Source organism: Felis catus, chromosome B2, assembly GCF_018350175.1.
Source record: "Felis catus isolate Fca126 chromosome B2, F.catus_Fca126_mat1.0, whole genome shotgun sequence".
In the NCBI taxonomy this organism is placed as follows: Eukaryota; Metazoa; Chordata; class Mammalia; order Carnivora; family Felidae; genus Felis; species Felis catus.
In genome coordinates, this window is record NC_058372.1 from 55,595,123 (window position 1) to 55,612,010 (window position 16,888).

A 16,888-nucleotide genomic window follows, 5' to 3' on the forward strand; every position below is an offset into this window, starting at 1 on the left:
GCCCCAAGTCATCAGCCAGTAGTAAATTAGCATAGCATTCAGACTCAAGTGTGCCTAACTGCCCTGTAGTCAGTGCCTTTTCCAGTACTTTAGATGAGACAGTATCATGCCCATGAAATATGCTTTTTTTCCCTTTCGTTTTGGTAAAACATCCTGGAAAAACATCCTGTCTTTGAAAATTGTCTTAGAGGTAAGTGTTGGTCAAATGGGGTCATATTCTTTTTTTCTAAATCATGTTTAGCTGTTAAAATTAAAAAAAAAAATTATTAATTTTTGACAAAGAGAGAGACAGTGAATAGGGGAGCAGCAGAGAGAGATGGAAACACAAAATCTGAAGCATGCCCCAGGCTCTGAGCTGTCAGCACAGAGCTCGACACGGGGCTCAAACTCATGAACCACGAGATCATGACCTGAGCTGAGGTCGGGCGCTTAACCGACTGAGCCACCCAGGTGCCCCTCATGTTTAGCTATTAAAATCAGGAAAAATGATTCATGTCCCTATTGGCATCACCCCAGCCAAGCTCCAAGGAGAATTCCAATTATAGAGAAAGGAAAAGAGGATTTTTCCTATACTCCCTGAGTAATCTCTTAGACATCAATTTTGGCTCTTACCTCCCAGTAGTCACTTATCTCTGTACTTTCTGCTCCTAACCACTGTTTCATGAACATTTTTAGGACACTGCAAAATAATGTAGAATGCAGCACATTATCTGATACATATTGGGGTTCAGTGGCTGTCATTTGATTGAATAATTTTTATAGATGAGTGGATAAATGAATAAAGAAGGAATGGCTGAGAGGCAGAGATGTGAGGGGGGTTGAGCATGAGGTTGAGAGATGATTCTGATACTAGTCATGAGCCACACCTTTTTTAAAAATGCATTAGTATTTCTCAGCTTACTTGTGAGGAGCCCCTGGAGTGAGGAAAGCACTCAACATCACTGTGTATTGTGGAGCAGGAACACCTGTGTACAGCATAACAGAACACCTCCAAATGGAAAAGTCACGTGCTCCCATCACCCTCCAGTGCTCCGGATTTCCCATCCTTTCCATTTTTATGGACCTAAATATTACAGTTACCACTGCCACGTTATCTCCTTCCCATAGGTAAAGCTGTCTAAAGCAATCTAAAATGTAGGTTTTTGCCTATTTGTTCATTGCTTCTTTTTATGATTTCCTCCTCTAGAATATAAGGGTCATGAGGACAGGAACTTTATCTGGCTTATAGGCATACCTTGTTTTACTGTGTTTCACTTTATTGCCCTTCAAGGATAATGCATTTGTTATAAATTGAGGGATTGTGGCAACCCTGTACTGAGCAAGGCCCTTGGTACCCCTTTTCCATTAACTCACTTGGTGTCTCTGTGTCACATTTTGGTAATTCTTGCCATATTTCAAACTTTTTCCACTATTATTCCATTTGTTATGGTTCTGTGTGATCAGTGATCACTCACTGAAAGCTCAGATGATGGTTAGTATTTTTTAGCAATAAAGTATTTTTCAACTAAGGTAAGTTCATGTTTTTTAGAAATGATGCTATTTCACACTTAATAGACTACGGCGTAGTGTAAACATAAGTTTTACGTGCTCTGGGAAACCAAAATATTTATTTGACTTTATTGTGATACTTGCTTTTCTTTACTATGAGAGTCTGGGACAAAAACCACAATACCTCCAAGGTATTCCCTGTATTTCCTGCTGTAACCTCCCTTCCTAAAATAATGTCTGACAATAGTTGCTCAATTAATGTTTTCTGGATGCTTAAGTGAGTGAATGTCCATGGTTGGTAACATTTAATTTTACAGTAGCTCTTTATCAACACTTAACAGACTCTTAGGATGCTTTAAGTCTTTGGGACTCAACCTAGAGAGTTTGTTTCACTCATTGTTTAAATACGGCAGCTGTGTTCCAGGGACGTTACATTAGTTGTGCAAAATCACATACCAATCGTTATAGTACTGAGATGAGGAGTCAGGTTCTCCTATCTGTCAGGCTGAGGCATTTCTCACTCTTCTACATTTCTTCCTGTTTTTCTTATACCCACTCCTTACTATTATCTTTGTAAAGTCACTACACTCTTACTTTCTTTAGTTATAAGAAACCCTCAGTGTGTTTATTTTTTAATGTTTTTAACTCTACATAAAGATGTTCTTAGACTTTGTCAGTATTCATTCTACTGGATAATGCAAATTCATGTCACAAAGAACTAGAGGAAAACTATTGCCACCAGAAGGTGTTTGGCATTCCACAGACCCATGGTATAAACTCTTCCCTTGAACTTGCAAACAAATAAGCAGACAGCAGTATTTGCGTTTTTTTCTACTCAAACAATTTACCACATGATGTTTTGGATCATCTTTTTGTATACTAGATTAAGGGTAGCTAATTCATCAACTTGACCAAAAGTAATAAAGGAAATCTATACTCCAATTAGTTTTGATTCAAATCAGAAGTATTTTAACCCAGAAACAGTGCTTGACACCTTAAGATGCATTATTTCATTCACTTCTTCAATAGTACCATAGTTCCATTTTAGACATGAGAGACTGAAGCTCCCAGGTCGTAGCTTGCCTATAATCACATATTAAGGATAAAATTAAAGGGGCACCTGGTTGGCTCAGTCTGTTGAGTGTCCGACTTTGGCTCAGGTCATGATCTCACGGTTTGTGGATTTGAGACCCATGTTGGGCTCTGTGCTGATAGCTCAGAGCCTGGAGCCTGCTTCAGATTCTGTGTCTCCCTCTCTGTCTCTCTTCCCCTCCCCCACTTACTCTGTGTGTGTCTCTCTCTGTCTTTCTTTCAAAAATAAGTAAACATTAAAAAAATTTAAAAAAGAATAAAGTCAGGATTTAAAGTCACTTTGCTGTGTTTATTTACTAAACATGTTGTGACCTCTTTCCTGTAATCTCCCATGGTAGTGGGATGGTGAATGGGAAGCAGACAGACAGTAATGATTATTGATTCTAGTGATAACATAAGTAATTGGGCTGACTCAGCTGTTCATTTGCCTGCCATGATGATTATCAGAATAGATCTACAATCTCCTTTTTCCTCAATGTCCTTGCTAGGGTTAATAATGCTTCTAAAGATCTCCTAGTGTGACAGTCTCAATTCACTACAAGATGAAAGACTTTTATCTTTATTTCCTCTGATTAAATATAATGCTTTAATCTGTGGAATGATAATAGTTTCATCTTCTCAGTGCCTTCCTGTCCAGTCTCTCAGGGTAGGACTTAAATTATGTTGACCAATAAAGACATTCTAGGTTACATACAGACACAAGGAATGGTGAGATGGGGACCACTTAGTCTCCCAACATTTTCATTCGACATAGAGGTATCATTGTGAATATCAGATTCATTTATTGTCTCAAAAGTGTACAATGAAGTTTTTGTTTTGTTTTAAAATCATGAACTCAGGATTTTGTTTCTGTGTTAAGAGCTTCAGAGACAGCATGACCTTGGTTTGGATATTAGCTCTGTGACACTGTAGCTTTGTGAACTTTAGCCTGGGAGAACCTCAGTTTTCTCATCTTCAAAATGGGAATGACAACCACAATAATAAAATATTTCATATGCTTTATTTCAATATTAAATGAGTTACTGCAGATAACAGTTCATAGCTCATAGTAATAATTCAGTATATATTATTATTTGGTAAACTTCACCTAACCAAGACTCTTCTGAGCCTTCTCCTTTGCTTATATTATTTGAAATATTATAGGTGAATATCATTCACAATTTAAAAACATGAAAATTCAGAACTAAAAACAAATGAAGAAACAAGCAATAGTGTTGTTGACAGACTATGGTCTGTCCATTCCCGTTTCTAAAGTGAGATATCTTCCTTTTGGGGGGGAATCACTGAATCCCTAGATGTTATTGATTGGTAATATCCTACACACAATACCTACCTACCAAAGAATGAAATCAGAGGAATGGTCCAAATCTGTCTAGCTTTGCTGTTCCATCTTTATCAGTATTTATAATGTCAGTTGGACAGACTTAACGTTGACCAATCCATAAAAATCTATGAAAAGTACATATAGGGTTGTTCCAGGTTTATTATGAAGGATAGTAGTCATTTTTTTCCTCTAAATGTCACTTTTTACTTCTGTTAAGAGACAGTATCCTAAAAGAGAGAGAGAGAGAGAGAGAGAGAGAGAGAGAGAGAGAGAGAGAGAGAGAGAGAGGATAGAATCCTGAGTTGAATAGATTATAGTCTGTCTCAAAATGGCATTTTCTTCCTGGGGTGCCTGGGTGGCTCAGTCTTTTGAGCATCTGACTTTGGCTCAGGTCATGATCTCACAGTTGGTGAATTCGAGCCCCACGTTGGGTTCTGCTCTGACAGCTTGGAGCCTAGAGCCTGCTTCAGATTCTCTTTCTCCCTCCTCTGTTTGCGTGCGTGCTCTCTCTCTCTCTCACAAACATTTTTAAAAAATGGCATTTTCTTCCTGAAAGAAAGTGGCTATAGAAAAATGTTTGTGTTCCTGTGTCCACTGTACCAGCAGAAGAAACATTGGGCATCAACGGATAGGATGAGCATGAGAGATTTAGGTGCAAAAAACTGACGACTTAAAAATCTGACCAAGCATACTGTTTGCTTTGAAATACACTAAAGCTTCCCATTTGAATGCCTTTCTGGAATATTAGGACACATTATATTTTAAAACTATTGAAATATTTCATCTTGAACTCAATGGCCATGTGTGTGGGGTTGAGGGAAGGATTATTGGGGAGCAATTAGCTAGAAGAATGGAATATGACGATCCTATAGTAAGAATGTTTACATTTTAGTTATGAGATGGCAGAATATGTATGAAATATTATTAGATTCTAAACCATTCATAGCCTAAGATATTTTTGTAATATTTGTAGTTGATTAAGTGACTTAGTTAATTTGACTGATGCACTAGAATGGACCCTTGGCATTTGCTAAGGCCAAATATGAGTGATAGGCTTACATACATCAAACATGTACAGTGTCACCTGTTATTTCATTTTGCTTGATCCTAACACACCTCGTGAAAAGCATATTAATGAGAAGACTGATGTCTAAAGAGTCAATTGTCTTATGTCTTAAAAAGTCTGGTTAGCTAGCTTATTTTTTTTTTTTTTAATGTTTGTATTTGAGAGAGAGAGAGACAGAGTGTGAGTGGGGAAGGGGCAGAGAGAGAGGGAGTCACAGAATCCAAAGCAGGCTCCCTCCCGGCTCTGAGCTGTCAGCACAGAGCCTGATGCAGGGCTTGAACTCACAAGCTGTGGGATCATGACTGGAGCTGAAGTCAGACACTTAACCGAGTGAGCCACCCAGGTGCCCCAGCTAGCTTAGTTTTAATACCAGGCATAGAGCAGACCAGCTACTTGCATTCTCCAGTTGAGCTTTCCTCCCTGACTTCCCAATGTAGGTGGAGAAAACTTTAAAACATTTAGGAAAAATCTCTTTATTAGGCTAGATCTGAACCTACTAAAACCATCAATGTTATGATGACCATTGTAGTTCTTAGGGACAAGTTATTTTATTGAGTAGCTGTTTATTTCATTCATTCATTCATTCATTCATTCATTCATTCATTCATTCATTTTAGAGCACAAGCAGGGAAGAGGGGCACCGGGATAGAAAGAGAATCTTAAGCCGGATCCATGCTCAGTGCAGATCCTGACATGAGGCTTGATCCCATGACCGGGATCATGACCTGGGCTGAAATCAAGAATTGGACTCTCAACCAATTTTTTTGTTTTAAATTTGGAAACAGTAAAACTAGTTTCAGACCACATTTTAAACTGTAGTCACTCTACAGGAATTTAAAGACTGATGCATGAAAAATTGATTCATTTCAGCCTTCTCAGTGATCAGTTGGCTGTCTGCATATATTCTGGATATTGATTTTGAAGGATAGCTATGCTTTCATCCAGATTATCTATTTCATTGCCTCAACCATCATCTTATTTTGATGATTTTCTTTCTAAAACACTACCTATTATTAAAGTAATTACTTCTGAATATTTTGTTGCAGCAATGCTTGATAACATTTCGGTATCTTACAAACCACATTTATTTTGATATGTTAGGCAGCCAGAGTGTGTGATTAGAATTAAATATTAAAAATACAAATTAAGAAGAATGTTAATTTATTTTGTTCTGAAAGCTTATTAACTGAAGTAAACTCTGATTTTTTTATCTATTTTTGAGTATCTTGTGTCAGCAATATCATGTTCATAGCACACCTCATTAAGTAAAGTAATTTAACAAAAAACTGTACCCAAATGAATGCTAATAACATACAAAAGCACAAATAAAATTGAATTTGTTTGGAGAAGTGTTTGTCTGTGTCTAGACAGTAGGTAATCATTAACTTCCACATATTTCCTAGAAATAATTAAGAAAATGTCACTGTTTTTGCTTAACCTTGGGATTTTCAAGAATATCATATGAAATTGAAGACAAAAAGATAAGCAATAAATCTTAACTTTTTCCCCAAATTTCCATCTTTTCCAAAAAAATTTAACACTATTTCAAATCAATTTGCCATTTATTTTCTTATTCTTTCCATGGTTTTCATAAAGGTTCATTTCAAGTTGTTCTCCACATGGATACAGATGAGTTTTTAAAATTTGGAAGGAATTTCCAAAATCTATAAAGAATTTATCAAACTCAACACCCCAAAAATAAATAATCCAGTGAAGAAATGGGCAGGAGACATGAATAGACACCTTTCCAAAGAAGACATCCAGATGGCTAAGACACACACGAAAAGATGCTCAACATCACTCATCATCAGGGAAATGCAAATCAAAACCACAATGAGTTACCATCTCACACCTGTCAGAATGGCTAAAATTAACAACTCAGGAAACAACAGATGTTGGTGGGGATACAGAGAAGGGGAAACCCTTTTGCACAGTTGGTGGGAATGCAAACTGGTACAGCCACTTTGGAAACAGTATGGAGGTTCCTCAAAAGTTAAAGATAGAACTGCCCTATGACCCAGCAATTGCACAACTAGGTATTTGCCCAGAGGATACCAAAATGTTGATTTGAAGGGACAAATGCACCCAATGTTTATAGCAGCACTATCAACCACAGTCAAATTATGGAAGGAGCCCAGATGCCCATCGACTGATGAATGGATAAAGAGGTGGTATATGAATACAAAGGAATATTACTTAGCAATCAAAAAGAATGAAATCTTGCCATTTGCAACAACGTGGATGGAACTAGAGTATATTATGACAGCGAAGTAGGTCAGAGAAAGACAAATATCATATGATTTCACTCATGTGGACTTTAAGAAAGAAAACAGATGAACATAGGGAAAGGGAAGGAAAAATAAGATAAAAACACAGAGGGAGGCAAACCATGAGATTTTTAAATACAGAGAACAAATTGAGCATTGCTGGTGGGTTGCTGGAGGGTTGCTGAAGGGAGTGGGGGATGGGCTAAGTGTGTGATGAGCATTAGGAGGGCACCTGTAGGGATGAGCACTGGGTATTGTATGTAAGTGATGAATCACTGAATTCTGCTCATGAAACCAATACTACATGATATGTTAACTAACTTGAATTTAAACTAAAAAAAAAAGTCAAAAAACCCCTGAAAAGTAAAAACAAAACAAAACAAGACACAAAAGCAAAAGCAAAAACAAAATAGAATAGAATAGAATAAGGAAGAAAATTGAACCTGAGTAGAAAGTCACAATAATAATGATGACATTCTGTTAGCAATTACAACATGTTTGAAGGCAAATATTTCCTATAGATGCTCCCAAATCAATCCATTAACAAATGTTGACACCTCCATTGGTGAATCACTATTTTGAGACCCATCCTATCAGGGGCTGTGCCTTTGAGAAATCATTTTGTCATGTGGTGGTCTGCTTGATACCTAGAAGTTCTAGAATTCAGTCTACCATTATACATGGAATATTCGTTAGGCCACATGTATAATATGGGCAGTTTTCAGGGAAGAGAATGGTTTTTAAAGGAATTTTTAAAATACTTTAATTTTCATGTGACATTTTTCTGCTAGACAATTACTGGCCTTAATGTGGATAAACCTTTGAGGTATACCTCACCCGTCAGGAAGTTGTAGCTCCTTCATTGGTCATCTGCTGACCTTTATATAACTGATTCCCATTCTTTTTACACATACAGCTTTTTCTTTAATCCCTTACCTTAATTGTTTATGTGTATTTATTGTTGGTTTCTCTAGAATATAAGCTCCATAAAGGCAGAGGCTTTTGCCTGTTTTGTTTTATGCTATGTCATTTTCAGCAGCACACTGAACAAACATTTTCTCTGTCCTTAAGGAATTCAGTTATTTTCTTTTATAGTGCTGAAGAGTAAGTGAGCTAAATTTTTTCAATTTGCGATTCAAAAAATAGCGTAGTTTTAATCAAAGTCAGTCATTTTGTATTAAGACCTCCAGTCTCTTTAATATGATTACTGTGCAAAGTTTGTTGTAAATATCAAACATATAATGATTATGGGTCACTTATAAAAATTCTTGCTACATTCATTCCACTGCTGTTGGCTCTTTCTAGCCCCCTCCCCCCAAAGTAGTATTATTTTTTGATTTGGGGATTTATTTTCAATTTTAAGAAACTGCTTAATTTAAAAATTACACAATGTAGTTATATGTATCAAAAGCCAAAACTGTTTAAAAATTTATACTTTGAGAAGTTTGCTTCATTCTTTCTTACCTACTTTGGTAATTATTTTTTTAATTTCTCATTTTTTCTACTAGTGACTATACAAATAGACTCAAAGGCTTATTTTATTAGTAATATTATTGATTCTTTTGAGATCTCATATATGTTATTCATTTAAGACAGTATCTATTCTTTCCAAGGTTCTTATAATGAACCAGAGTGTTAGTCATTATAGTCTGTTATTGGAGAGGCAACATGGCTCTGGAACCAGACAGTTTTGAATTATCGTTCCAGCTCTGCTATTTACAGGATGTGTGGTTCTGTAAAGTTAATGGCTCTGAGCTAAATTCATCATTGCAAATTAGAAATAATAATAGTTGCCTCAAAGATTAAAATAAATGTGGTAGCCATGGGGCTGTGAGACTTAGATATCTCTTCAAGAGAAACTTTGCCTTTCTTTTCTTTTCTCTTCTTTTCTTAGTAATCTCTACTCCTAACATGGGGCTTGAACTCATGATCTTGAGATTAGCAGTAGCATGCTTTACTGACTGAGCCAGCCAGGTGCCCTGAAACCATCCCTTTCTATGAAGGGATAGCATGTCTGCATCAGTAAAGACACCATGAAGGTCTCCCGCAAAGCAACAGATGCCCCTTGAAGTGAAGCCCGCATCCTCTCCTGGCTTCTAGGCCAATAACTTGGGTTACTTCTCAGTATAATAGGAATGGAGATGAGCTAAGCCTGGTAATGGATGAAAGATTTTATGTCCAAAGAAGCTATAAGATTGGTCAGCATGTACCAGCTGAATCCAAGGGAATGGATTGGATTTTGAGGCAGATTGATCAAGTAGGTTGGAATGTAAGTCTAAATACGCAAGAATTCAGTGACTTGCATGTCTTTCTTGGAACATAGGATTTAACACTATACCAAGGATCCCAGGGGATAAGATAAGATAAGATAAGATAAGATAATGAATAAAATGAATACTCAGAGAAGAGAGCATGCTGGAATGAATGAATATATTATGTAAGACCAAAAGACCAACCAGAGGATTTTGTTGCATGAAAGATCCTAAAGGACACATCATTCATTAAGGTGTCAAGAATGCATCCATGGTGGGTGATTATGACATGTCAGTATAGGTTCATCCTTGGTAACAAATATACCTGTCTGGTGAGTGATGTTGATAATGGGGGAGGGTATACATGTGTAGGGGCAGGGACTATATGGGAAATTTCTGTGTCTTCCTCTAAATTTTGTTGTGAACCTAAAGCTGCTCTAAAAAAATTAAGTCTTTACCAAAAAGAAAAAAAAATATGTGCCAATGATGGGAGCATCAGCATCACTAAGAACTTCAATGGTGGCTCTCCTCTGCAGGCCAGAGATGATGATAGAAGAAGTACTCACAGAATGGGGTTCAAAAAGAGCAAAGGGAATAATGGGGCTTGAGAGAATAGAGCCCATTTGGAAGTTCTTAACTGCCTGAAACTAGGGTATCACAGTTACTAGAATGACTGGCAAGGATGACTGACAGCCATGGGACCTTGATTTGCAAGGGGTATGGGGATGGTTAGTGGCATTTCTAGGGGCAGAATAGATGGACAATAAATAAGGGATGAGATTAACATTTATACACAGAAGAAGGCAAAAATGAGGAAGGATGCTGTAACAGTGGAGCAAGTGTAGACTGTGAAGATTCCTTCGGTCTCTGGAGCAGATCCTATAGTGTAGGACTTGTCAGTAATGGATAATGATGCAGTGTGGGGCTTATAAGCCCTAGTGGGAAAATTACAACACAGACCCCTTGGGTTCTGGAACAAGGCAATACCATCTGCAGCAAAGGTGTATATGCCTTTTGAGAAACCACTCCTGCTATGTTACTGAGCACTGGCAGAGACAGAACTCTTGTCCATGGTGTAACAAGTGACTATGCATTCAGAACTACTCATTGTTACTGGGCTTTCTTGGACCCACCAAATCATAAAACTGAGTGTGTCCATTAGCATTCTATCAGAAGATGGAAATAGTATATCTTGAATGAGCCTCAGAAGGACTAGAGGACATGAGTATGATTCATGAGCAGGTATCCCAAACCACCATGTCACCCTCCACAGTTGCAGCAGTGCCCCCCCACACCCACCCCAGCTTACACCTAAAGGCCTGAGGGTGGGGGTTTGGGTCAGATGTTGGGATTCCAAATGACCACCTGAAAAAAGAGAAAAAAAAATCCTGAGTTTGACTTTTGGATAGGTTAATTTGTGTGTGGATATAAGCTGAAAATAGATGTTGACTGCATTATAGTAACATTCAGGGGTGATTTAGAAATTCAGTGGAGAAGATCATCTTTCCTCATGGGTGGAGCTGCAAGAAGTGTACATAGTTACTTCTTTATGGGGAAAGAAGAGTGACCTGAGGTGAAAATATATACAGATTCCCGGGGACCAGTGACCTAGGACTGGAAAACAAAAGGATTAGAGTAGTGAAGACAAGGCAGTCTGGAGTGGAAATATGTGGAAAGTCATATGGTAGGGAGGCAAAGGTTTAGAGATTTTTGTATCCTAAGTCAATGCCCACAGCAAATCATTTTCCATTGCAGAGGTACTGTATACCTAGCAAAATGATTTAGCTAGTGACTATAGCCAGCTTTTGTCATCAACCACTCCAGAACTGGCATAATGGACATATGAATAGAGTAGTTCAAGTGGCAGAGATGGAGGCTACAATTGGCTCTGCAGCATGGATTCCCAAGGCTGATCCAGCTACTGCCACATCTGGAGGTCCAATCACCCAGAAACAGATATCAAGTAAAAACCTGTTAACAATTTAGTTACACTGGGGAAACTCCATCCTATAAAGGCCAGAATTCACTCTCACAGGGATAGATACCTATTATGAATACAGGTACACTTATAAATTTGACTTTCCTTCCAACAAAGATTTAGTTAGCACCATTACGTGGAGGTTTACTGATACGTAGGCATTGAATCCTTCACAGCACCATCCAACAGAGAAACCGTGTAGGAATGGATCCACTGATTGGATCACGTACCACACCATTCAGAGGCAGGTCTTCTTACAGAATATTGGAACGGCCTTTTACTGGAGAGCCAGCTTGATGGCAGTACTGTGTGAAGAGGTGTTGCCATACGTCAGGACATAATATACACTAAGTCAGAGGTCTAAACAGGAGGAATATTTGGGCCCAAGAGCCAAGAGGTTGGAAAGGAATGGTGCCACTTACTGACTACTGTTACTCCTAATGACCCACTGTGGGACTTTCCATTAGACATCCTTGTCTGCAAAGGGGCAAACTCTTGCCAAGGAAAACAGCAGAAATCCCATTAAACTAAAAGCTACAGCTGCCACCTAGGCAGTTTAGACAAATTTTGTCCAGAAAATACCAGGTAATTTGCAGGAGTAATGGATCTGCTTTCCAGAATGACATAAGGCTACTATTTCCACGAGGGAGGCAGAGAGGAATATGTCTGGAATCCAAGTAATTCACTTCACTCTGATATCCTGTGATATTCTCTTATTCAGTTTTAATAGTGAATGGACATCCTAGTCTGAGCAATCCTAGTCTGAGAAAGGATATGATTGCCTACAGCTCAGAATCCTCAAGAATGAGTTTTTCGGTTATATCACCCGGTAAACCAGCAAGACCTACAATTATTACTCAAACACTAACTGCAGAGACAGGGCTACAATTTCTCCTCCTAATATCCCACTTTTAAGTTTTCTCTCAGGAAGAGAGATCCACAGGAATGAAGGGATACTTTCTGAAAATCTGTGGCAGAGAGACTTTATCAGACATGCAAGGAGTGGACTGTGGTGGCCATGGAAGTATACCACTCAGATATCCCTTCTAGGAAACCTGTTGTAAGAAGAGTAGTTGGCAAATAGCCTCTAGTGGCTATACTTTTAGGATCCATTCCAGTACTGGTTCATGTAAATCCCATGCTCTCCTGGGCTGCCCCAAATCCATAACTGAGTACAACAGTCAGGTAATTCTCACCTGATGTAACACTCTACTTATAGGCAGTTTTTGCTTTGATGCTGTACTACGCCCCTACCCAACCTTTCTTCTTTCCTTCTCTCCTTTCACAGATGTCAGACCTGCACCAGAATCTGAAGGCTGTTCCTGATCTTGCTCCTTCCCTTTATCCTTTGCAGGCATTTCTCCCAGCAAATCACTTGCACATCTAATTCTTGGCTTCTACTTCTCATAGGAATGAAACTGAGACATTAGATAATGCTGCCTATGGAAGTCTAATCATTGTGATTCAAACTAAGCACTCAAAATTTTTTAACTCCTTATCAGTCAGTGTATATTTTTAATATGTTATAGAAATTGCTTATTTCTTAAGCCACAGAGGAGTGAATATTTTGCATGCATATAAAATTTGATTATGTTAAAAAATACATTGTACCATATTTACTAATTTAAAATAACAAATATTCTTTTATACTATTTGCTATGTCCATAATCTATTATAGAAGTATAAAGAAGGGAAATCCAAATATAGTATATTTTATAATATATCCCTTTTCTGCTCATGAATATCTTTTAAGTAAGGCATATTCTTTCTGGAATCCATTTCTGATCATTCTAAAACTGAATAATAAAGAGTTGAAATGGAAAAAAAATCTTTCACATAGTTTTTTGTGCCACTGTCACTGAATAAGAGGAAAGATAATGCTTTTGGATACAATCATCCTCAAAGGCAAATGCATGTAGGTATTGTTCCAAGTATAGGGACTGGGTTGGTTGTTCTACTTCTTAGCTGATAACTGCAGTAATCTGTGGCAATGAATTGAACTGAGGACATGTCAAAAGAGAGTAATTACAGCTAAGTTTATGCTGGTATGCAGTGCACAAAATAAAGGGGTATTAATAATGCTGACCTCATGACTTTTGCATTTGTGCAATAAAAATGAAGTATTTTAAGTCACTGCTACATCAACTTCGGCTCAGGTCATGATCTCCTGGTTTGTGAGTTTGAGCCCCACAACAAGCTCTGTGCTAACAGCTCTTCAGATTCTGTCTCCCTCTCTCTGCCCCTCCTCCGCTGGTACTCTGTCTCTCTCAAAATAAATAACACTAAAAAAAAAAGTTGAAGTCACTGCTATGTCAATTTTAGATTTATATATTTTTAAGATCACAATTTCTTTAGGGATTTGTTTTATATGCTTGTAAAAGATACATATTTTAGACATCTGGTTAAAAAAGAAGATGCAAGAATTAGTTTCTATTCAAACTAATGTTATCAGCTAAAGTATCAGGCTTAAGGTTGTTTTCTTTAGAAAAATATGCTGTGTTTGTTTGGGTTGCTTTTCCCATAAATATCCTCTTGACAAGGACTGTAGACCTTGCTGAGTAGCTGTGAACCCTGAACTATACCATGGGATTCTTTGTGACCAAAGTCACAACTCTACTCCTCTTTTCTTTCTCTCCAGTTTGTTTTGGAATTTCAACTGCCAGATCCCACCTAAAAGAGCCTAGAGTTACTTTCAATTCATTCATTCTGTTGTGTAGTAAAGAATGTGGCTGGCCTTTGTCCCTGGTTCTTGAGAGGGATCCTATCCTCTAAATCCTTGGATTTCTCAAGATAGCAGTGTCTTTGTTCTTTAAGGTGGGGCTCTTGATCCATGCCTGAGTTTATGCTAATGAGATAGTTCCTGAAGTGCCTTTATATAATTTATGCTAACCAGATGAGTCTGGATGGGGGCCGGCCAGGCAGTAAAGAGCAGTCATGTAAATAGAGGTTTGGGGCTTTGAATCCTGTGATATCAGCCTGATCTCTGGGGAGAGAAAGAGGGTTAGAGATGAAGTTCAATTTTATAGCCAATGATTTAGCCAATCATGCCTATGTAATGAAACTCCAATTAAAAAAAAAAAAAAATCATGTACAGTGATGCTCAGTTCAGCTTCCTGAGCTGCTGACTCTCATCAATATCCTGAAAGGCTGATACATCTTGAGGACACAGAACCTTCATGATTGGGAACTCCCACACATCTTCCTTTAGGTTTCTTCATTTAGCTAGTCCTAAATTTTATCCTTTATAATAAAACTAGCACTTTCCTGAATCCTGTGAATCATTCTAGTGAATTATCAAACCAGAAGGGATACTGGGCACCTCCAAATTTGTAGCCACTTGGTCCCAAGTATGGATAGCCTGGGAACCCTAAAGCTTGTGGCTAAAGTGGGAGCAGCCTTGTGGGGGACTGTGCCCTTAACCTGTGGGGGCTATGTGCTTAACCTGTCCAGTCTGACCTAATTTGGATTGTTAGCATCAGAACTGCATTGCACATTCTTTAAGTCCTAAAGCATAATTTCCTTCAATAGCGAATCCTAAAGCATAATCTACTTTCAGCCAGTTTATCTGCTGAACTTTCTAATCTTCCTCCCATATTATCTACCATTCAGTCCAATTTCTTTTTATTTCATAACATTATTCATTTGCATCTCCTTCATTTCATGTTTTCTTATCACATGTGTATCCCCTTTTCCTTCGGCTAATTCAATACAACTTAATCTGGCCTATCCTCATTGTAGTCTTTTCTGCATTGTTCAGTCAAATTTGTCTCACTTGCCTTTTCCTCAAGCTCAAACCCCTTTTTCAGAGATATCTGTTTAATGCCCACTGCAATACCTCTCACATAGCAGGGGCTCATTTATTTGTTGAATAAATATCTCCCTGCTATTCAAAGTCCATTGCTCTAAGGAACCCCACATGTTGGTCCCTACACATCTCTTCAATTCTATAGTTTCTTACTTTCATAAAGGAATCCTTTGTTCCAACCCAATTATTTGCTCCCAAACAATGTGGGTCCATCTCCATTCCACTGAACAAACTGCATGTCTGAAATGCTCTTTTTCCTTCTCTACTGGTCTAAATGCCACCTCCATGAGCCTTCTTGGACTCCCTTCCCCAGGGATTACTGTACTTCTGAATTCTCTTAGCACACATTGTATGCATATTGTGTGTACTGCATGCAGTTCTAATTTGGATCTTTGTCTAGACCACCTGGAATTTTATATTATTCCAGGTTCTTTTAAAAACCATACCATGGCCTTTTTAAAAAGGCAAATGTAATATGTTTTAGATCTCAAGGACTAATGCATGTAAAAGTGCATAAGATTTCCAGTTTTCCTATAGCTTTTCCTTTGTTCTGTCTAATCAGCACAGGCAGTCAAGTCTGATCTGTAAAAACAATGAAAATGGGAAAATACCTTAGCTACTAATTCTGAAGGTGTTCTAATCAACCCGAATTTTAATGTCTGCGATATTAGAGGTAATATTGTCCATATGGCCCTCCTTGTAGACGGAATTACAGAGAAACTAATATTTGTTTGTTGTCCTTCAATAGGGCATGTGTGAATTTTCACTTAGTTGTTCTAATCTGAACTTTTCTCACTGGAATCCACTCCAAAGTCAGCAAAGGGTCACATTTTCCACCATGGAACCTAGCTAAAAATACACTTACATGAATAATAGGGTAGCCCTTGCTGTTTCTAAACAGGCAAGGAATCATGCTCCAGACTTTATTTTACAGTGTTTGTAGGCAATTTTGCAGTCCTGACTTTGGCATATCTTCTTACATCACCTGCATGCCCATATATAACTGAAGACTACATATTGGTATTCTTTGTTATTTTGCGGCAAAGAGAAGAAAAACAAGATTCCATTCTCACTAATCAAAAATATACACATATATTGAATGTACACATTCAATAGAGACACACCTTGAGAAGCAATGGCCTTTTTGTGAGAAAAACACAACTTAAAAAAAAAATCAAATCTGAAAATGACTGGAGGGAGTTTACTAAACCTTTTGGGCAAGTGAGTTCTGGGGCATTAGGTCTACATTTGTTTTAAAGAGATTTATATGTTCTGAAACTGACTGATCAACAATAATACTGAAAAACTAGGGTGTTATAAAGCTGAATTTTAAAGTATAGCACGTCCAGTCTGTGAATGAAGATAAATGTGTTTGAAAATAAAGATAAAAGCGACAGTGAAAACTCTGAAAAATATTAGATGTTAGATGTATTAGATCTAAATGTATTAGATAAATTTTAAATTTCCTCCTAAGATTCCACATTATTTTTTCTTACTGTCAGTGGAAATACATTTTTACAGGTCTTGCTTTGTCAAATATAATCTTGTAGGGATTTCGTAGTCCTACACCTGTGAGTTAATGTTTTCCCTCACATAGCTCTTTCAACCATTTACAG

General features: G+C 37.7%; 1 long non-coding RNA gene across 5 annotated transcripts in view; it reads left to right on the plus strand.

Moving 5' to 3' along the window:
- The window catches only part of LOC109500179, a 522,281-nt gene that overhangs the window by 425,686 nt on the left and 79,707 nt on the right, over positions 1–16,888 (plus strand). The window lies entirely within an intron of this gene.